Here is a 22,392-nt window from a genome sequence, read left to right on the forward strand (position 1 = left end):
CAGGTTTATACATCTTATCCCCTATCCAAAGGATAAGGGATAAGATGTATGAAGCAGTGGTCCTGCCGCTGGGGACCCCTATCTCAGTTCAGCCCCTGACATTCCGTGCTGGGCGCTGCCTCTGAGACGGGGACATGACGTCATGGCCACGACCCCTAGTGACGTCACACCACACCCCTTCATTCATGTCTATGGGAGGGGGGCATGACGTCTCTCATGCTCCCCTCCCATAGACATGAATGGAGGGGGCATGGTGTGACGTCTTGCAAGGAGGATATTATAGGCTGTATGCACTTTTACAAATAATTTATTTATTGCTTCAGTGCACCTAAAAAATTAAATATACAACTCTTGATGTACTCTCAGGTACAGTTCCTGCACATATTTAATGCGCAGGATTTGAAGTTGCAGATTTGATGTTGTGTTCAATCATTTTAGTTTACATTGAACTCTACAGCATAAAATCTACATCCTCAAATCCTGTGCAGGATACTGTAAGTGTGAATGCACCCATAAAGAGACTTACATGTCTTCCCGTTAATGCAGTGTCCTACTGCGATCCCTGCGAGGCCTGTTGATTGGGCGTTGGCTTGTTGTGTCCTGGTTTATATCTTTTTTATACTTTTGTATTGTTTTTATGCTGTTTGCTATTTTTGAGGAGTTGAAATTACACTACAAAGTGTACCTATACTCTACACATATTTGCATAGCTCTGTAGAGATGGGAATAGCTTGTTTTGAGCCCCGTCCCTCTGTCTATATGTAAAAATGTTAGAGTTGGTCTAGACCAGTGGTTTTCAAACTGTGGCCCTCCATATGTTGTAAAACTACAATTCCCATGCTGAAAGTTGTAGTTTTCCATCATCTAGAGGACCTAGTTTGCAGACAATTGGTCTACAGTAAAGTGAAGAAGTTAGAGTAGCTTCCTAATCTCCCTCTGCCTTATAGTTAGGGGCTGTACACCTCCTGCAAAGATCCAGGGCACCCTACACTTCATCAGGCTGGACACTTTACTTCGCCAGCCCACAGAGCCTGAGATAACCTAGAGTTAGCCATTGTCTCAGTGTGTCCAACGGGACAGCAACCATGACTGTGTAGGATCCCTGCTGCAGTAACAAATTACACACCGCTCCTATGTAGTATGATCCTGCATTCATATTTACTTTGTATGCTTCCTTATTCTTGCAAACAAATAAGGCTAGGTTTACATGTGAATTGAAGCCTCCGTTCAGGGCCTCTGTCGCAGTTTCCTTCTAAATAATTGGACAGAAAATGCTGCATACAGTTAAAATCTGGTGACATTACAGACACAAGGCAAAAGCCAGACAGAGGCCAGAGAACTTACCAGCTCTGTATGCCGAACATAATCTGTGATAGAGACCCTGAATGGAGTCAGCAAGGATGTAGACTGCATAGAACACTCCCCATTTACCAACCATATCCATATGCTCTCCCCCTTTCTGTTTCAATAATGACATAACACGTAACTCCATTTTAACTGGGCTGGGTGGTGGTCACAGCTCATTTATTATTAATAACAGTACATAAATAACCACATAACAACTGCATTGCAGTTAATATGAACATCATATAAATGTAATTCGACCTACTACTTCAGCCGAAGTGATATGCCAGCCGCCGGGTCCCCGACGGGCATGTGCCTCCAGGTCATCTCTCTCCAGGCCACTGAGGAGCCCGTGTACCCCTACATGGTGCTCCGACCGCCACCAAGGAGGAATAGCGCTTGTTCCAGACCATCCGGCAGGCCCGACAAAAAGATTTCCAGCCCAATCTTGTTGACTTAGACCCCATCCAGTATCATAAACCGCCTGTTGTCACCCTCCAGCTCCCAGTGACGGACCACCAACGATCCTTAGACCTCACAAACCTTGCCATCCTTGAATTTACCAAGCGGCGAGACCGCTCAATAGCTTCCGCATTGCGGGCACCTTGCCAGGTGACCTGTGGCACTATCTCAGACCACACCAATACAAGCTCCGAAAAGAAACCATTCCACATCAGTTTTCATCACGGTGATCAGGTCCAGGACTCTGGAATAACAAAGGTCATAAGGCCCATGGGCGTGCACAACATCACCACACCAGAACGGACTGTTCTGACAATATCAACCGCCTCCGTCAACACCCAATGCTGCCAATGCTCGGCGATGTTACCAAAACCCAAGGATCTACGACCGGTGGAAATAGGAATGACCCAGAAAGAAAACCGTGGCCGTCGGAGGATCTGAAAAAGAAAACAAGTTAGAGCAACAATTCAGGACGAACATATCCCGCATAGCAATCAGAACACCAGCGCCCAATGCACTGTATAGCAGCCACCGAAAGTCCCGCACGCGAAGCCTCAGTTGCAGCGCCAATGCTGCACGAGTGTGTACCAAACTCAGACACTGCAGCACCTGCCAAGCCCAAACATCGCTTAAACACAGCTTGAAATTGATAATGCGTCAAAGGCAAACCGTCTGCATGCGCAAAAAAATGCACCCCGGACTCCCTAACATTCAAAAATTCCAAAACAGCCCAGACGGGGCACGCCGCCCCGTCCACCACCTGACCACCTGCAAGCGACCCCAGGCTCCTTGCCCCACCTGATCCGTCTTGGACCGCTTTATGCGCAGCTGCAAAACACCATTAGAACACAGCATGTCCTCCCACAACAAACCACCAGCACCTGATTTAGATACCAGGACCAGCTCACCAATACGCAATGTGCCAAAAAATGTAAGGCATAAAGCAACAGAATTAAAAACTGATTCGAAAATGATGAATAGCAACGCCCTGTGGCCCGTAAAAGTGACACCAACAAAGAGTAGGACACCTGTCTGTGAGTCTTCCATGCTGCCAACCCTTCAAAGCCTGTTGAATCAAAAACCTCTTAGTCACATCTTCCCATCAACTTGAAATGAAAGCTGACTCCCGCCAGGCGCCGCCGCGCAACCACAGCAGAGACATTAGCATTGCGCAAAAACAGCAAGTAATCGACCGTAACAATGAAATGGTCAGCAACACTCGCAGCCACATCACACCCAGCAACCACCGATCATTCCATGCCCTACCATGCCTGGCCAGGTGGCAGCTGCCACTGAAGACTCGATAAAAGGTATCAATCGTTGGTCACCAATTCTCAAACCAACGGGGGGCAGGGGAGTCCCTCCAAGGCTGTCTCCGGCAATAATGTTGTCAATCCCTGGAACATGGTGAGATCTAAACCAAATATTCAGCTCCAAACAACGAAGGACCAAATGCCAGATCAGGGACAAAACAGGAAGAGAGGAAGAGGACAAACCATTAATGCAATGAACCCCACTTTTGTTATCTGTCCAAAAACACAAACGTTGATTACTAAAACGAGCCCCCCACAATTCCACAGCAACAACAATAGGAAATAGTACAAGCAGAGTAAGATTATGGCACAAACCACTATCTTGCCATTCTTGAGGCCACGCCTCCGAGCACCATTCCCCCCGAAAAAGGCCACAGGATCACCGCATCCATAAACAATTGGTGCTCAACATTCGACAACTCGGATGCCCGCCAACAAGTGTGACCATTGTACCTCCTCAAAAACTCTCTCCACACGAATGCATTTGCCTGGAAATGCGTATATGATGGCCAGGGCGAGAAACGCCTTTCGTGGCCAAAGACAGCTTCCTAGAAAAAAAACGACTCATAGGCATCACCCTAAAGGCAAAAACCAGGTGACCCAGCAAAACCTGCATCTGCAGGAGCATAACCTTGCGTACACTGCAAAAACTCTCCACCAATAGGAGCAAACTCTCTAGCTTCTCTTCTGGTAGCTGAAAAACCTATGACCTATGACCTCTATGACCAAAAATAAAATCTCAGCAGACAAAGGAACGCCAAACCGCTGCATAAGAAAACAAAAAGAATACAACAAAAAACGACACCTAGAGGACCCAGCGGGAGCAACAAACAAGAAATCGTCTAAATAGTGGATGATAGAACTACTGCCCGTCTCAAATCGCACCACCAACTCCAAATATGTACTGAACATTTCGAAGTAGTGACATGAGTTCGAACAACCCATGGGCAAACACACATCATAATAAAACTGACCATCCACACGACAACCTAGCAGATGATAGCATTCCAGATGAACCGGCAACAAACAAAACATCAACTCAATATTGGACTTAGCCATCAAAGCCGATTACCCAGCCCCCTGGACCAGCGCCACCGCCCGTTCAAAGGAGACATAGGAAATGGAAGCATCACCATCATTCACGGAGGAACCCTTCGGATACGAAAGAGGGTGAATAAGGCAAAACTTCCCCACCTCCTTTTTCGGAACCACACCAAGCTGAGAAACCCGCAAAATGGAAAAAGGAGGCGTTACAAAATGTCCCATAAAGCGCCCCAAGGCAACCTACTTACCAATCATATCCCGCAACACCTCAGGATGCTCCTTGGCAGATTTCAAATTGGCCCGATAAGCCGACACCAAATTACCTAATACAAACGGAATGAAAAAATCGAACTTAAAACCATCAGACAAAACCACAGCATCATCTCTATTGGGGTACTGGTCTAATTACGGGCCCATCATGACCACGTTCACCGGACGGACTGGACTGTACAAGCTGAGGAATCTACAATGCCCTTCATTGTACAACCAGCAGGCACCGGGTCTACTCACTGCCACTGGTTCCGGAAACCCCGGATTGACCAGTAGCCCCTGACTGAAAGGATGACTCCGTCTGCGCCATCATCAATCGCAACCACACGTCAGTTGCCTTAACACCCCAGCCCACCACAGGCTGCAAAGCCAGGCGGCTATGAAATTCTTCTTTGTACCGCCACAATGCAGTACCCCCAATGCGCCTTATAGGCATTGTACAAAGAGTCCATGTACACAAAAAGCTCCAAACAGCGTTCCGGATGCTTTTCACCCATGATAAACCCCAAATGCAAATGCCTGCAACCAATTGCCCATAGTCTTAGCAACCCAGCGCCTCATGGGAATAGACTTCTCAGTATGAGGCCTACGCTCCTTGCCTATAGTATACTGGTCAACCGACACCAGCGACCACAAACCCACGTAGTGATTTCCCCAAAACTTCTCCTTTACCGATTCCTTGACATGCACACCCAAAGGGCTAATCCAACAGAGGAAAGCCTCCTTGTGGATGCCCACCCTAACCGGAGACACCCGCCTACCCGAGGCAGACACAACCGCATTTTGACCTTTCAACCTAGCTAAAACAGTCTTCAGATTAGGTAATAAATCAGCCATTTTGCAAACTTGTGGGTAACTTTCATGATATATGAAGTGTTTCTTTAAAGTGTCCCTGTCACTTCAAAACTCTTAACATGTCACTGAAACCTTTCAAAAGGTTTGATCATTTGGGGTCTCAGAGCTGATTGAGGGGGGAGGCTCCTGCTGCAGTAATAGTCTTATTGCCAGACAAATGACAGTGAGGAAGAGATGGAGGAGAAGGATGGGGACATAGTTGATCTCCTGGGACACAGAAGAAGATTTATTTTTATTTCTCTCAGTTTTGTTTGTAATAGGAGATAATAAAAAAAATCTATGGCACAGCAGAGGTTAAGGAAGAAGAAAGGGCTGAGATTTTTTGTGCATTTTCTGTATTTAGTGTTCCTTTCATCTCTGCTAACTACTATAAAAGACGTACCTTAGGCTATGTTCACATGTTTGGCATATGCACTGAAAAACTTCTGAACCTAAGATTTTTTTTCTTTGTGGTTTGTGACTTGTGATTTAGAGATAAACTTCAGGCAAAAACTGTAAATTACTCTTTTTGCTGGGAGCATGGAGCTCTTCTTGTCCCCAACATTTTCACTTAGTTGAATGGTAAACTTCTTGATATGTTGTGGTGTTAAAGGGGTACTCCGGTGAAAACCTTTTTTCTTTTAAATCAACTGGTGCCAGAAAGTTAAACAGATTTGTATATTATTTCTATGAAAAATCTTAATCCTTCCAGTACTTATTAGCTGCTGAATGCGAAAGAGGAAATTCCTTTCTTTTTGGAACACTGATGACATTACGAGCACAGTGCTCTCTGCTGACATCTCTGTCCATTTTAGCAACCATGCATAGCAGATGTATGCTAAGGGCAGCATGGTGGCTCAGTGGTTAGCACTGCTGCCTTGCAGTGCTGGGGCCTTGTGTTCAAATCCCACTAAGGACAACAATAAATAAAGAGTTATTATTATTATTATAATGATGTCAGCAAAGAGCACTGTGCTCGTGATGTCATCCGAGAGAATTCCAAAAAGAAAGGAATTTCCTCTGTAGTATTCAGCAGCTAATAAGTATAGGAAGGATTAAGATTTTTTAATAGAAGTAATTTACAAATCTGTTTAACTTTCGGGCACCAGTTGATTTAAAAGAAAAAAAGTTTTCACCGGAGTACCCCTTTAATGGTATAGGGAACTTTGACTAGTGCTTTATCTCTGTGAATTTTTGCTCATTGAAACCAATAGGCCCATTGTGGTCTATGGGGATCTGCCGTCTTGGCAGCACAGTGGATGGGAGACCACCACTGGTTCGAGTCCCGGGGTGGGACAGAGTGTTACAGTGCTGTGGTTTAACTTTACTTTACTGGAAATAGCAACCAATCAGATCGCTTCTTTCATTTTTCACAAGGCCTCTGCAAAATGAAGGAAGCAATCTGATTGGTTGCTATGGGCAACTCAGAAACTTTTCCTCTGGACAGGTTTTGATAAATCTCCCTCTATGGGGGAGATTCATCAAAACCAGTGTAGAGGAATGTGGTGTGCCTTGGGGAGTGTATAGTAGTGGGGATGTTGTTTCGGTATATGAGGGGTTAATATTAACCAGATAGTTCGTGACGCCAGGCTGAGGGCTAGTATGCTGAGGTAATTCTCCAGCCTATCGTTGCCCTTCCCAGTAACGATAGGTCCACAAGGAAGTTGAACTTGAAAGTGCTTGCGGTAAATCCAATGCAGTGACAGTCTTATATAAACAGTCTCTATATTGCTCAGTGACCGACAGTTGTTGCGGACCTTGAGTATTATTACAAGTCTCTGAATTTAGGATAATTATTGCAGATCCGTCCGGATTTAGGGGATAGATAAGGTCCGGTGATCTAACAGAGTGCTTGGGATTGATACACTCACGATTCTGAATAGATTCAGCCATTGCCGCAAGGCTCAGGCCTAACTCACTGTGATAATAGCTGCGCAGATCCTTCTCGATTGCCAGCCCAGGAACAAGAGAGATGCTTACTGCTTGGCTGCACAGGAACAAGAGAGAGAGAGAACAATGGCCGCTGCTCCCTTATACGGGCAGGGGGCGGGTTGAATCGGAATGGTCCAAATACCTGTCATTCACTGTTACACAGTATGATGGGATTGCATACGTCATAAGGACCTCCAAAGGTCCTAAAGCAGAAATACCATAGAGTTCACCTAGTCATGTGACCCGCAGGACCTGGTACGCTACGCGCAGGTAATTAACCATTTATTTACATGTATATCACTATATGTACATAAACCTTGAGTAAACTACTGATTTACTATATGGAATAGAGGTGACAAGGGCAGACTATATAACGTGGACCCCTACGTCCTAGGGACTCTGGCTATGGGGACCCACAGACATATAGGTACCGTATAGGATGTGGTACCGGGACACCACAAACCCCCTTACTTAAGATAAGTCGACCTCGACGTCTGTCCCCTAAGACAGAGGGACTAGGACTAGAACAGGATGATCTACACATTTGCTGTACATCCTAAGTAAACACTGAACACATCTACATTCTCTGATACTCTTGCTAGTATCTGAACTAGACAATAAAAATCTATCTAGACATTAGTGCTATCTAGACATAAATCCTATCTAGACATTCACAAAGCTATCTATCCTTTAGTTTCCAGCTTCTAAGGCATTTTAGTAAACCTATTATACACTTTAAAGCTTACTAGACAATTAGGCAGCCATCTGACATATAGTTTCTAGCTCCTAAGACTTTTTTATTATCTCTCTACACATTCATGGAGGCTAAACTGAACATTAATATAACTCTCTATACATGAGACTATCTACACATTAGTTCAGCTCTATATACCTTTAGCGTCAAGCTGACTAGACAATTTTATTATTATCTCACACATTTTATTTCTTTGCCAACAATAAGTTACCTGTAAGTACACATACGGTTATACTGGCTAGCCGGAAGCTAGGTCACAGTAAGGGTGGCTGCTAGGGTCAATCGGCTACACGCTACTTATCCCTAGAGCACTTTCATAAACAACCTAACTAGGTTATTCTTAGAATTATGTGTTTAATTCTATATTAGCAAGAGCACCTACTGGCCAGGCAGAGCATCTCACACACGCAATGAAAGAGAAGAAGAAGTGTACCTAACAGTGGCAGGAATTGGGTATCAATGTACTACAATTCCTAAGTGTTTTCTTAAGTGAGATACTTGTTTTGATGTATGTACTAGAAAAACTTGAAGTAGTACATTTAAGTGAGTAATCTAGGGTACTGAAAAGTGATTGGCAGAGCATTGAAGTGGGTTATCAAAGGTACTACGTGTGCAGGTACTAAATGTGAGTCCTGGTACCTGATGGGTAGTTTGCCCTGTGTAGTCCTTTGAGACTGCCGCAACACCACCTCCGAGTCATCAGGAGTTCCTTCTATTGAGGATTCTTAAAGAGCTTCAGTCCATGAGGGACCAGCTGGAGGGCTGGAAACGGAAGCAACATCTTCGGTCAAACTGAGAGGCTCTCTTAAGACAAGTGGAGTAATGGCATCAATATCTGGAGCAGTCACTGGAGCAAGACTGATGTTGGGTGTAGCAACCAATGGTGGTTGACAGGGAGCAACAGCCACTGGCGACTGACTGGGTGGTGCAACCAGTGGCGGCTGGCTGGATAGAGCTGGGAACGGTATGCCCCAATACATGGAACGTCCATAATGGAACAAAGGAACGTCCATAGTGGGATGAATTCCTTCTCCCGGCAAATATTCTCTCATTGACATTGGTGGAGGTGGAGTAGAAATAGCAGGAGGATCAGAAGGAGTAGGAGGAGATGGGCCAAGCATATCTTCTTTCAGGCATACTTTTATCCTATTCCGGTGGTCTTTTTCTATCTCTTACACGTCCGTTTCGGGATAAGGAACCGCAGTAATGGTGTATGGCTCCGTTTCCCACAGGGAGTCCAATTTATGGGTTCTAAGAAATTTTCTGAGCCACACTTTATCTCCAAGCTGCAAGGGCTGAGCCGAAGCATGTCGATTATAATCTTTCTGCTGGCATTCATTAACTTCACCCATTTTCTTCTCAACGATGTCCTTGGCTTCCTCAATTCTTCGTTGATGCTCTGACAACCAACCTTGGGAAACCTGAGGAGAATTGTTGAAAGGTGCCTGTAGCCCGAAGGTTCGATCCTTTGGCAATTGGCCGTGTCGGCCCATCATCAGGAAAAAGGGCGTATACCTCGTAGAGCAGTGAACAGTGTTGTTGTAAATTTCCAGGAGTTCAGGCAACAGCTGAGGCCACTCTTCGTGCTTTGAGACAGAGGCTGCTCTGAGCATCTGGATGAACACCTGATTGATCCTCTTGCAGAGCCCATTCCCTTGGGGATGGTAGGCCGTTGTCCGGAGCTTCTTGCAATCATGCAACCGGCAAAGTTCCTGGAACAACTGGGCTTCAAAGGCGGTTCCCCGATCCGTGAGGACCGTTTCGGGACACCCCAGGGGTTGGATCCAATGTCGATAGAAGAGTTGAGCAGCAGTCCTGGCGGTAAGATCCTTGATGGGGACCACGACCACCCACTTGGAATAATGATCCACCATAGTTAGAGCATGACAATAGCCAGATCGAGTGGGGGCCAGCTTCACATGGTCCAAGGCAACAATTTGATTCGGCCTTTCTGTACAGATGGGATGCAGGCTCTTGCGTCCCTCCAGGGGTTCTTTATCACGTTGCACACGGAGCACTCGGCACACCGTTTCTCGATGTCTCCCCACATCCCAATCCAGTAAAATCTCCTTCTGACGGTGATCTCTGTTTTATGGACCCCGAAGTGTCCGGATTTATCATGATAGGCATTCAGAACCATGGCTGCATCCCTTCTGGGAACCACAATCTGGTGTATGCAGTCTCCTGAGACTGGGTCCAGGTAATTTCGCTAGACCAACCCCTTGTGCAGGAACAGGCGATTCCTCTGCCACCACAGCCACTTCAATTCAAAGTCTCCGTGGGCCTTGCGCACCCGAGTAGGCACTTTCTTGTGGAGGCAATAGTCGAGGAGGTCCCCGATAACCCTGCTTTCATCCCGAAGTGTCTTACAGGTGGACAGATCTTCAGAGACTTTGGGAGATTCAGTACTTAATGTTGAAATCACCTCGAAGATGATCAGCACCTCGAAGATGCTGGTTGGCATAGGCAATCACCCTTTCCTTGCCATCTTGCACTTGAGATAAGACCGCCCCCAGACCTTCAAAGCTAGCATCTGTGTATAAACGTAAAGGCAGGCTGTAGTCAGGATACGCCAATATGGGGGTTCCGTGAGGAGGTACTTCAGGGCTCGAAAGGCACCTTCTTGTTCTTCGGCCCACTGTATAGGAAGCCTCCCATTATAATTATCCCAGTCCCTCTCAGTAATTCGGTCAAGGGTCCAGCAATTTGAGCAAAATGGGGTATGAAGCGCCGGTAATATCCAGCAAACCCCAGGAAACTTCGGACGTCTCGCACCGTCCTGGGTATGGGCCATTCTTTCACAGCACTCACTTTGTCTGGATCAGGCTGGACTCCTTGAGCACTGACGACATGTCCTAGGTAGTGCACTTTTGGCTTTAGCAAGTGACATTTGGAAGGTTTAACCATGAGTCCATGTCGGATAAGGACTTGGAAAACTTCTTTCAGGTGATCCAGGTGTTCCTGATATGTTCGAGAATAGAAGATGATGTCATCTAAATACAGCAGAACACTCTGGAAGTTAAGATGCCCCAAGCATCGCTCCATTAAGCATTGGAAAGTAGCTGGTGCATTGCACAGTCCAAAGGGCATACTTTTGAACTCGAAGAGACCCATAGGGGTCCCAAATGCGGTCTTCTCTCTATCATCTTCTGCCTTTGGCACCTGCCAGTAGCCGCTCGTCAGATCCAGTGTGGAAAAGTAGGCGGCAGACCCCAACGCAGTCAAGGATTCTTCGATGCAAGGGAGAGGATAGGCATCCTTATGAGTTATGTTGTTCAATTTCCAGTAATCCACGCAAAAGCGGATAGTTCCATCTTTTTCCTTCACCAGGACCAAAGGTGCAGCCCACGGACTCTGGCTTTCCTGGATGACATCGGCCTCTTTTATCTCCACGAGCATTTTCTTTATGGTCTGAGACATCCCAGGAGCCACAGGATGATGTCTCTCTTTAATGGGTGGATTGTCTCCGGTGAGAATCCTATGTTTGATCATGGTGGTCCTGCCAAAGTCTGTGGGGAACTTGCTGAAAGCTTCATGATGTTTCTTAGCCACCTGGATGACTCCTTCCACCTGTTCCTTGGGGATATCTTCGCCTCCTATCTGTAGTTGGCTCCACCAAGGTTCCGCAGGATTCTGGTCAGGTCCTCGTTGGACCACCTGTGACTTCGAGACTACATCTCGGACGTCTAGATGGTGTAGAGTAGCCACTGGGGTATACTTGGGTAGTTGGACTGCAACTTGAGAGAGATTAATAAATCTCACTGGAACCTTCCCATTACGTATGGTTACCAGGCTTCTAGCAGTTCGCACCAAGGGATGATCTTCCAGTAGAAGGGGTTCCAAGAGCGCTTGGAAATCTTGATTTTTCACCCCGGGTCGGGCACGGCACCAAAGAACTGTCTCCATCTGTGGCTGTAGACTAACGGCTTGGATATCTTGAATCCTTACTCGACAAATTTCTCCTTCTGTTCTGCTTGGAGGATTTTGAGGTGGTGTTGGGCAGCTCGCCGGCCTGGGGGTGACAAGTGAGGGAGAGATGCATGCAGTGCACAGACAATATCATCAAAACAGTGCCTCATAATATTCATGCCTAAAATGAAATCAGCTGCTCCCTCATCCCTAACATTTGTAACAATCACACCCTGTCTTCCTAACACATGTTTTCCCACCTGCACCGTGGGCTCCCAGTAACCATGGCTGGGTACTGGTTTCCCGTTCCCTGCAATTACTCTGAACTCCGCTTCCTGAGGGTCACACAAACTTTCTGGGCCCCAGTACTTATAAAAAAAACCCTGCAGAATAGTGGATACCTGAGACCCCGTATTTATCATAGCTTGTAACCGGATACCTTCAATCATCACCTGTACATAAGGAAAAGAAGCTACATACATAGACAGTCCCTTCTTGTCGCTGGTTGATTCTGGACCTTCAACCTCTACTCCTGGGGTGCGGTCCTCTACCCCAGGGGACGCCCGTTTAAAGCCCAGCATTGGCTCTTCCAGTGTCCATTCTTGTTCCAATAGCTACAGATGGGTCTCTGACTTCCAGGTGGTCTCACAGGAGGGATACCAGATGGAGCAACAGGGCGAGGGTCAGCCTTCTTAGGTGGTGGTGTTGCAGATCTAGAAGGATTTGAGGGGTTAATATTAACCCGATAGTTCGTGACGCCAGGCTGAGGGCTAGTATGCTGAGGTAATTCTCCGGCCTATCGCCGCCCATAGACCACAATGGGCCTGTTGGTTTCAACAGGCAAAAAATCACAGAGTTAATGCACTAGTCATAGTTCCCTATACCATTAAATAAGGGAGGACTCAATATTCGCGAATATGCGCATATACGCATACATTTTTGCATGTGCGCATACATTTTCGCATATGCGGAAAAAAATTAATATTTGTAATTACGAATATATAGTGCTATAGTCGTAATATTCTCGAATTCACGAATATGTGATATTCGCGATTAATATTCGAATTGCGAATATTCGCGAGCAACACTAGTGTCCCGCTACCGTATTGCATACTGTACCTTGGTAGGGGTCCCCAAAGTCAGAGTTCCTAGGAACCGTGGGGTCCTCAGGTCTAGTCCTCCCTTAGTCACCCCTTAAATAATTAATATATTATTCAGTTAAATGTAAATAAATGTATATAAAAAGTGCACTTACCTTGCGCTAGCGTTGCAGGACCTGCGGGTCACGTGACGATGCTCTAGTCTCTATGGTAGTTAAAAAGGACCTTTGGAGGTTCATGGGACATGTGATATTTATTTATTTATTTATATAGCGCCTACAGATTCCGCAGCGCTTACAATTATGGGGTACAAACAAAGACAAGTATCAGACATAAAATTACACAATAACTATTCAAACAAGAGGTGTGGGGATATGTTGGGGATATGTTGGGGATATGTGGGGGATATGTTGGGGATATGTTGGGGATATGTTGGGGATATGTTGGGGGATATGATGGGGATATGATGGGGATATGATGGGGATATGTTGAGGATATATTGAGGATATGTTGGGGGTATGTTGGGGATATGTTGAGGATATGTTGGGGATATGTTGGGGATATGTTGAAGATATGTTGGGGATATGTTGAGGATATATTGAGGATATGTTGGGGGTATGTTGGGGATATGTTGAGGATATGTTGGGGATATGTTGGGGATATGTTGGGGATATGTTGGGGATATTTCGGGGATATGTTGGGGATATGTTGAAGATATGTTGAGGATATGTTGAGGCCAATTAGAGACTGTTATAGGCCTGTCTGAAGAGATGTGTTTTTAGGCCACTTTTGAAACTATGGATGTTGTTGTTGAGTCTGAGGGATTGAGGGATAGCATTCCAGAGAACGGGTGCAGCACGAGCGAAGTCTTGGAGACGGGAGTGAGAAGTTCGGATTATAGAAGATGTTAGTGTGAGATCATTAGCAGATCGGAGAGAACGTGTAGGATGGTAGACGGGGATGAGAGAGGAGATGTAGGGAGGTGCAGCATTGTGGAGAGCTTTGTGTGTGAGACTGAGGATTTTGTACTGTATTCTGGACTGAATTGGAGTTTGATGAGGAGGAGAGTAAAGAGTTTTATTAGTAAAGAGTTACAGTAGTCGAGGCGGGAGTGAATCAAAGCAATAATGAGAGTTTTAGCAGTTTCAGTAGTGAGAAACGGGCGGAATCTTGAAATGTTTTTGAGATGCAGGTGACAAGAACATGAAAGAGACTGAATATGGGGAGTGAAAGACAGATCAGAGTCAAGTATAACTCCAAGACAGCGAGCCTGCTGCCCGGGAGTTATGGTAGTACCACATACCGAGATGGAAATGTCAGGGTTAGGTACAGTATCAGTTGATGGAGAAAAGACAAGAAGTTCTGTTTTAGAAAGATTTAGTTTCAGATATAAAGAGGACATGATGTCTGAGACGGCAGAGAGACAGTCACTGGTATTCTGTAGGAGTGCAGGGGTGATGTTGGCGGAGGAGGTATAGAGTTGGGTGTCATCAGCGTAGAGGTGGTACTGGAAACCCAATCTACTGATTGTTTTTCCAATGGGGGATGTGTAGAGTGAAAAGAGTAGAGGACCCAGGACCGATCCCTGGGGAACCCCGACAGCAAGGAGAAGAGGAGAAGAAGTAGAGCCAGAAAATGAGACGCTAAAGGAGCGGCCAGAGAGATAGGAGGAAAACCAGGCGAGAGCAGAGTCCTTGAGACCGATGGAGCGGAGACTACTGAGGAGGAGTTGGTGATCCACAGTGTCAAAAGCCGCAGAGAGGTCCAAGAGAATCAGTAAAGAGAAATTGCCATTTGATTTGGCCATCAGAAGATCGTTAGTGACTTTGGTTAGGGCCGTTTCTGTGGAGTGAAGGGAGCGGAAACCAGACTGTAAGGGGTCAAGGAGAGAGTTCTCGGAGAGATAGCGGATAAGGCGGGAGTAGACCAAGCGTTCCAGGAGTTTGGAGATAAAGGGGAGATTTGAAACGGGTCGATAGTTGGCTGCACAGGACGGGTCCAGAGATGGTTTTTTCAATAGTGGGGTTATGATTGAAGGAGGAGGGAAAGACCCCAGAAGAGAGGGAGAGGTTAAAGATTTTAGTAAGGTGACAGCTGATAGCAGGAGAGAGAGACTGAGGTGTGAAGGCATGGGGTCACTACCCACAATGCCTTGTAAAGCTGATTGACAGATGGCATGGACCAATCCTAGAACGGCCAGCCCCTGCCCATATAAGGGAGCTGCGGCCATTATTCGCTCCCTTGGGTTGCGGTCACTGAATGAGGTAGGACCTCCGCAACTTTCAACGACAATTACTGGGCCAAAGCCTTGCGGCCTCGGCTGAATTACACAGTGACTTCTTCTAAATTCCCCGCTAATGTTGGCAAGGACCCTGGACCTAAACATAACCCTAAATCCAGCGGATCTGCGCATACTAAATCCCTACAAGCTAAAGAACTTACTAAAAGTCCCAACCAACGGTCAATCTAAGCTAAGCTGTTCATAGACTCTGTTACAAAGACTGTTGTTATGTTCGCATGTTACAGAAAATCTTCAGTAAAGTTTACGCAAGTTTTCAGCGAAGCTCTGGTTGTGGACAATACTTTATTCTGCAAACACCTATCGTCCTTGGGAAGGGTGGCGATAGGCCAAGTCATGCAGCATTTAACCCTCACCCTGGCGTCACGACTGACAAAGGTTAATAGCACCCTTTATAACCTGCACAGCAACATCCCGATCACCATTCACACCCACAAGGCACCACATACATGTGAGACAGTCACAGAAATAGTGATTGGGGGGTCGCTATATTTCCTCAAGGTACTTGTCATATGTAGCTACTAGGTTTCAGGAAGCCAATATCATATCCAGGGAAAGCTGGGTGAGATATGAGGAAATGAGGAATTTAGAAATAGTTGAATCCCTAGCAGACCATAGATGCTAAGGACTTTAGTAAAGTCTGTTTTTGGGCCGGCATTTTTATGGAATTAAAGGCTGGTTGGTAGTGGTGTCTTTTATTCCCTTCCTGTCAAGTTCATGTATTCATTGTGGCCACAATCAGCACAGTTGCTGAAGACAGCTGGTTACTGGGCTTTAAAGGGGTACTCCGGGGGAATTTTTTTATTTTTTTAAAATCAACTGGTGCCAGAATGTTAAATAGATCAGTAAATGACTTCTATTATAAAATCTTAATTCTTCCAGGACTTATTAGCTGCTGAATACTACAGAGAACATTCTTTTCTTTTTGGAACACAGAGCTCTCTGCTGACATCATGACTACAGTGCTCTCTGCTGACATCTCTGTTATTTTAGAAACTGTCCAGAGCCACATATGTTTGCTATGGGGATTTTCTCCTACTCTGGACAGTTCCTAAAATGGACAGAGATGTCAGCAGAGAGCACTGTGGTCATGATGTCAGCAGAGAGCTCTGTGTTCCAAAAAGAAAATAATTTCCTCTGTAGTATTCAGCAGGTAATAAGTCCTGGAAGGATTAAGATTTTTTAATAGAAGTCATTTACTAATCTGTTTAACTTTCTGGCACCAGTTGATTAAAAAAAATAAAAAAGTTTTCCACCGGAATTCCCCTTTAAGACAAGGAGTAACCTCTGATTGGAGTTGGAGGCCTGAGGTTTGCAGAGTCAAAAAGGGACATGTCAATGTGTGAGTAACATTTGATGACTGTTTTGTTGGTTGGTTTTGTTGGCTGGTAGTAAGCCACCTGTTTAGATAGAGAAGATTAATGTATAGTTAGGGCTTGGACAAGCAGCAATTTATTTTGTGTTCTTATCCCTGAGTGTAAAGAATGTATTTTTGTTTGATGAAAAATAAAAACAGGAAAAGCCATGTTTAAACTTTACTTCTGTGTGCCTGTCTCTGACTGCTATTTGCCTGGCTCTACAGAGCTAATCTCCCACAATACTTAGTCCTCTCTCACTTGAGAGATGGTTGGATGCATTTGTAGACCGTGCTCTGTGATTTAAACACTCTGGATTGCAGAATGTTACATTGTATAAAAAGCTACTAGAAAGATTTATGCAGTATTAAGCTCACAGAGCATTGCCTAGACTGAACATATTTGCATCCATTTCTCCGTTAAGAGCAGGAATGGCGGCCTCTGAATGTAAGGCCGACTTTACACGAGCGCATGTTAATACGTCTGCAATAGAGATGTGCAAACTGGATGTATTTCAGATGAGATACCATCAGTACGCCATCAGTATTTCATCCGTATTTTGGACAGTAAAAACTGATGGGCATCTTTACTAGTCCAGAAGTAATAGCAAAAACAAAACAAAAAAACAAAACCTAATCAAGGTTGCAAAAGAATCCCATTGTTTTCAATAGGATTCTGCTGCACCTTGCACACGGTGGAATTTACACGGCGGAAACATCTCCCGTGTAAATTCTGATTCTGGACCAGAAATGCATTGTGGCCTGTGGAGACGGCGCATTTCTAAGCGACCCTAGCACTGGCTTGTTGTACCATATAGATATTGCAGTGTTTCCAAACTGGGGTGCCTCCAGCTGTTGCAAAACTACAACTCTCAGCATGCTACGACAACCTTTGCCTGTCCAGGCATGCTGGGAGTTGTAGTTTTGCGACATTTGGACGCTCCCTGGTTGGGGAACACTGAATTATGGGAAACAGGGAACCCCTGTTCATTTGCTCAAAGGGGGTCCCGGCGGTCACCCTCCGCTCCTACACCTGTGTCCTGAATTTGTACACATGAACTTCTCAGCAGATCTTATGAAAATTGTCGCGGTCTCCCAACCATGGCCGCCATCAGGGGGGTACAGCCAGTACTCCAGTAAGGGGCCCCGTCTCTCAGGGGGGCCCGGGCCCCTGCTGCACCCCCCTGCAGCAGCCCCAGCACAGAATACTGCTGTTTAAGCAGCAGCCTCCTGCTTTCACTGGCAGCTGCAAAATACTTCCTGCCATCTGTCCTCTCCTCCCTGGATAAGGCTCTTACAGACAGCAGCACAATGGAGGATAACAGCCGAACATCGGGCCATGTATGGGAGGCAGAGGACCTTTGGTGATGTCATTACCATGTGATCAATCACATGGGTGGGAGGAGCCTGACTACTATGCAATGGAGGCCCAGGAAGAAGTTCCTGTATAGGGGAATGTGTATCATGTGAAGGTAACCTATACTACATACTCACACACAAATTACTATGTCTGTGTTTTCCAAACAGTGTGCCTCAAGCTGTTACAAAACTACAACTCCCAGTATGCCCAGAAAGCCAACAGCTGTCTGGGCATGCTGGGAGTTGTAGTTTTGCAACAGCTGGAGATACATTGTTTGGAAAACACTGCACTATATAATTCCCACACACTGCATTTAACACACCCACCACATTTATTGATTTAAGAATCAATAAATAAATGTCCAAACTATTCTAATATAAAGTTCATTATCCCACACGGTCAATGGCATAATTGTTAAAAAAATACCAAAGTCCACAATTGCAAATTTTTTGTAATTTCATATACCATAAAAAAAATAAAAATAAAAAAGCGATCGAAAAGTTGCATCAAAACAAAAAAGGTACCAGTAAAAACTACAGATCAAAGCGCAAAAGATGAGCCCTCCACATCCCAGTATATGGAGAAATGCTAAAGTTATAGGGGTCAGAAGAGGAGGATTTTAAGTATACTACTTTTTGTATAAACGGAGGCCCCCAAAAGTTGCAAAATTGCGTTTTTTTTTACTGTGTATTTCATGGTAGCATGATTGATGCCATTACAAAGTAAAATTGGTGGCACAAAAAGCAACAAGCCTCATATAGGTCTGAAAGTGTAAAATGAAAAGTATTCTGGCTGTAATACACAAGTGGTATAAATCTCATGGTCGCAGCCGTCACAATCATGACTGAGCCCCCTGTGACCGGCCGCCACTGCTGCCACAATATCTGGCTGATCTGCCGGCGACTGTAACTGTAAGGGTAAAACTCCAAAACAAAGTACCTACACAAAACAAAAAAAGGGTCCACATATCGCTAAAAGGTCATTTTGTTAACACCAACCAAATTAATAACATGTATATGAGGCATCAGGAGAAAACCACAAGTAAGCACAGAGGCCATAACACACATGAAATTCACAGATAATGGGGGAGATTTATCAAATCCTGTGCAGTGGGAAAGTGGAGCAGTTGCCCATAGCAACCAGATTGTTCCTTTTTTTTTTTAAAGGCATCTGAAAAATTAAAGAAGCGATCTACAACTGCTCCACTTTCCCTCTGCACAGGATCTGATAATTCTTCCCCATTATCTCTGAATAAAATGGCAGGGGGGGGGGGATCAGAGGGGGGATAAAGTGCCAGGGGGGGATCGGGGGGGGGGGGGAATAAAGTGGCAGGGGGGGGGATTGGGGGGGCGGGGAATAAAGTGGCACGGGGGATCAGAGGGGGGATAAAGTGGCACGGGGGATCAGAGGGGGGATTAAGTGGCAGGGGGGATCGGGGTGGGGGGATAAAGTGGCAGGGGGGATCGGGGTGGGGGAATAAAGTGGCACGGGGGATCAGAGGGGGGATAAAGTGGCAGGGGGGATCGGGGTGGGGGAATAAAGTGGCACGGGGGATCAGAGGGGGGATAAAGTGGCAGGGGGGATCAGAGAGGGGGATAAAGTGGCATGGGGAGGATCGGGGGGTGGCAAATGATATAGCACAGTGGGGAGTGGTTGAAATGGCACAGGAGGTTGATCAAGGGGGAGAATGCATGGGGATAGCAGCCCAATTTGTAATGCTGATACTGGTATCATGCTATACGTCGTAGGATGCGCAACGCGATATGTGCAATTGGCGGTACTGTGAGGGGTGTCCAGGGGGCCCAGGCCTGAGCTGTGTAAGGGGCCCCAAAATTTCTGATGGCAGCCCTGCTCCCAACAAACCTCTATGGTCATCGTTCATCCTAGTTATAGGGGATGGCAGTACCCTGGCTTCATGGGATGCCCCTTCTTGGCTTTCTCATTGCTATTTGGAAAGCTGACTCTATAGAGGCATTGCATACAAATATAGGCGCCTTAGAAAATGCGTAAGTTTGCTGTGATATAAATAAAGGGTTTTGTTGCTAAGCGATATGCTAGCTACATGTCATTATATTGCTTGGTTTAACTGTCACTCCAGCACGTACGGACATGATCTGTAAGAAAGAACATTTCGAGTCATGATGTGCAACACGACATTAGCTGAAATGCAAGCCACAGTATCCTGCACCATGTACGTGTGAGCCCAGGCCGCTACGGACGAGGAATTGCACACGTTTTTGCCCAAGTTCATATGGAACTCACATACTGGAGGATATCTCCGATCTCCGGGAACAGTCTGTTGGCTAGAGAGTGTTTGGTTGCGTTGCTTCGGTTGTCTAACACAGTTTTTACCAACCAGGGTGCCTCCAGCTGTTGCAAAACTACAACTCCCTGCATGCCGGAAGTTGTAGTTTTGCAACAGCTGGAGGCACCCTGTTTGGGAAACACTGATCTAAAATCTCGGGGTTGGACGGAATCATTGAGGGGATACCAGTGGTCAGCAGTGTTTCCACGTGCAAAATCTGCAACATTTTTACGTTCTCCCCACGGTTGGATGATTTTGCCTCTGGGCACAACAAAACCCCAAAAATATATTGGTAAGTGAAAGGGGTACTCCGGTGGAAAACAATTGTTTTCATATGCACTGGCTGCAGAAAGTTAAACAGATTTGTAAAATACTTCTATTAAAAATTCTTAATCCTTCCAGTACTTATCAGCTGCTGTATGCTCCAGAGGAAGTTCTTTTCTTTTTGAATTTATTTTCTGTCTGACCACAGTGCTCTTTCCTGACACCTCTGTCCATGTCAGGAACTGCAATGAGCAGGAGAGGTTTGTTATGGGGATTTGTTCCTGCTCTGGACAGTTCCTGATACAGACAGAGATGTCAGCAGAGAGCACTGTGGTCAGACAGAAAATAAATTCAAAAACTTCCTTAAGAATCCTTAATAGAAGTAATTTACAAATCTGTTTAACTTTATGGCACCAGACGATTAAAAAAAAAAAAAAAAAAAAATGTTTGCCACTGGAGTACATCTTTAACTGTCTTACTTTAACCTCTTAAGGACCCAGGGCATACAGGTACGCCCTGATGCCCTGGAATTTAAGGACCCAAGGCATACCTGTACGCCCGTGGGAATTCCGGTCCCTGCCGCTCGCTGAGCGAGGACCGGATCGGGATGCCTGCTGAAATCGTTCAGCAGGCACCCCGTGCAAACCCACAGGTAGGGATTCCAGGTCAATCGAGTCTACGGTGACCCGGTAAAAAAGGGTGATAGGTGGTGTTCAATACGGGCACGGGTGCCACCTCACAATTACGTGATTGAACGGTCTGGATGACCGATCAATGACTGAGCCTGCTAGGAGGGGATCGGGCGGCGATCGGGCAAGTCGGGGGTCCCTTACCTGTCCATCGGGGCAGGCAGGGGTCCCTGGCATCGATGTGGAGGGTCCCTGGAGTTGGTGGTGTCGGTAGCGTCCTTAGTGGTGACGGCCGGATATAGCAGGAAGTGAGTTGTTCGCCTCCTGCTGTTGCTAAGCAACTACTCCCAGCATGCACAGCCAAAGGGCATGCTGGGAGTTGTAGTTTTGCAACAGCTGCTGGCCAAGTTACAACTTCCAGCATGCCCTTTGGCTGTTTGTGCATGCTGGGGCTTGTAGTTATGCAAGAGCTGGAGGCACTTTTTTCTATGAAAAAGTGTGCCTCCAATTGTTGCATAACTGCAACAACCAGCATGCCCTTGGGCTGTCAATGCATGCTGAGAATTGTAGTTTTGCAACAGCTGAAGGCACACTGGTTGCAAAACACTGAGTTAAGTAACAAACTGTGTTTTGCATCCAGTGTGACTCCAGCTGTTGCATAAATGCAACTCCCAGCATGCATGGACAGCCAAAGAGCATGCTGAGAGTTGTACTTTTGGAACAGCTGGAGGTTTGCCCCCCTCCATGTGAATGTACAGGGTACATTCACACGGATGGGGGTTTACAGTGAGTTTCCCGCTGCAAGTTTGAGCTGCGGCAAATTTTCCACCGCAGCTCAAACTCCCAGGGGAAACTCGTTGTAAACCCTCGCCTGTGTGAATGTACTCTAAAAACACTACACTACACAAAAGAAGTAAAACACTACATATACCCCTACACAGTCCCCCCTCCCCCCCCCCCCAAAAAAAACCATCTCGTATGGCACTGTTTCTAAAATGGAGCCTCCAGCTGTTTGAAAATCAACAACTACCAGTATTGCCGGACAGCCACTGACTGTCAAGGCATGCTGGGAGTTTTGCAACAGCTGGAGACACCCTGTTTGGGAAACACTGCCGTAGGGTATTTTGGTGGCGGATGCAAATCCCCAATTTAGGCCTAAAATGCACATGGCGCTCTCTCGCTTTGGAGCCCTGTCGTATTTCAAGGCAACAGTTTAGTG

The 22,392-nt window shown here is 46.0% G+C and overlaps 1 long non-coding RNA gene across 1 annotated transcript in view; it reads right to left on the reverse strand.

Annotated features, from left to right (window-relative positions):
- LOC130362957 (uncharacterized) overlaps positions 1-21,486 on the reverse strand; it is a 124,099-nt gene extending 102,613 nt beyond the window's left edge. The window contains exon 1 of the long non-coding RNA XR_008891653.1: positions 21,378-21,486. This is a non-coding gene — a long non-coding RNA (uncharacterized LOC130362957). The remainder of the gene's footprint in view (positions 1-21,377) is intronic.
- Positions 21,487-22,392: the final 906 nt, after the last annotated feature.

The sequence above is a fragment of the Hyla sarda genome, chromosome 3 (assembly GCF_029499605.1).
Source record: "Hyla sarda isolate aHylSar1 chromosome 3, aHylSar1.hap1, whole genome shotgun sequence".
Classification (NCBI taxonomy): domain Eukaryota; kingdom Metazoa; phylum Chordata; class Amphibia; order Anura; family Hylidae; genus Hyla; species Hyla sarda.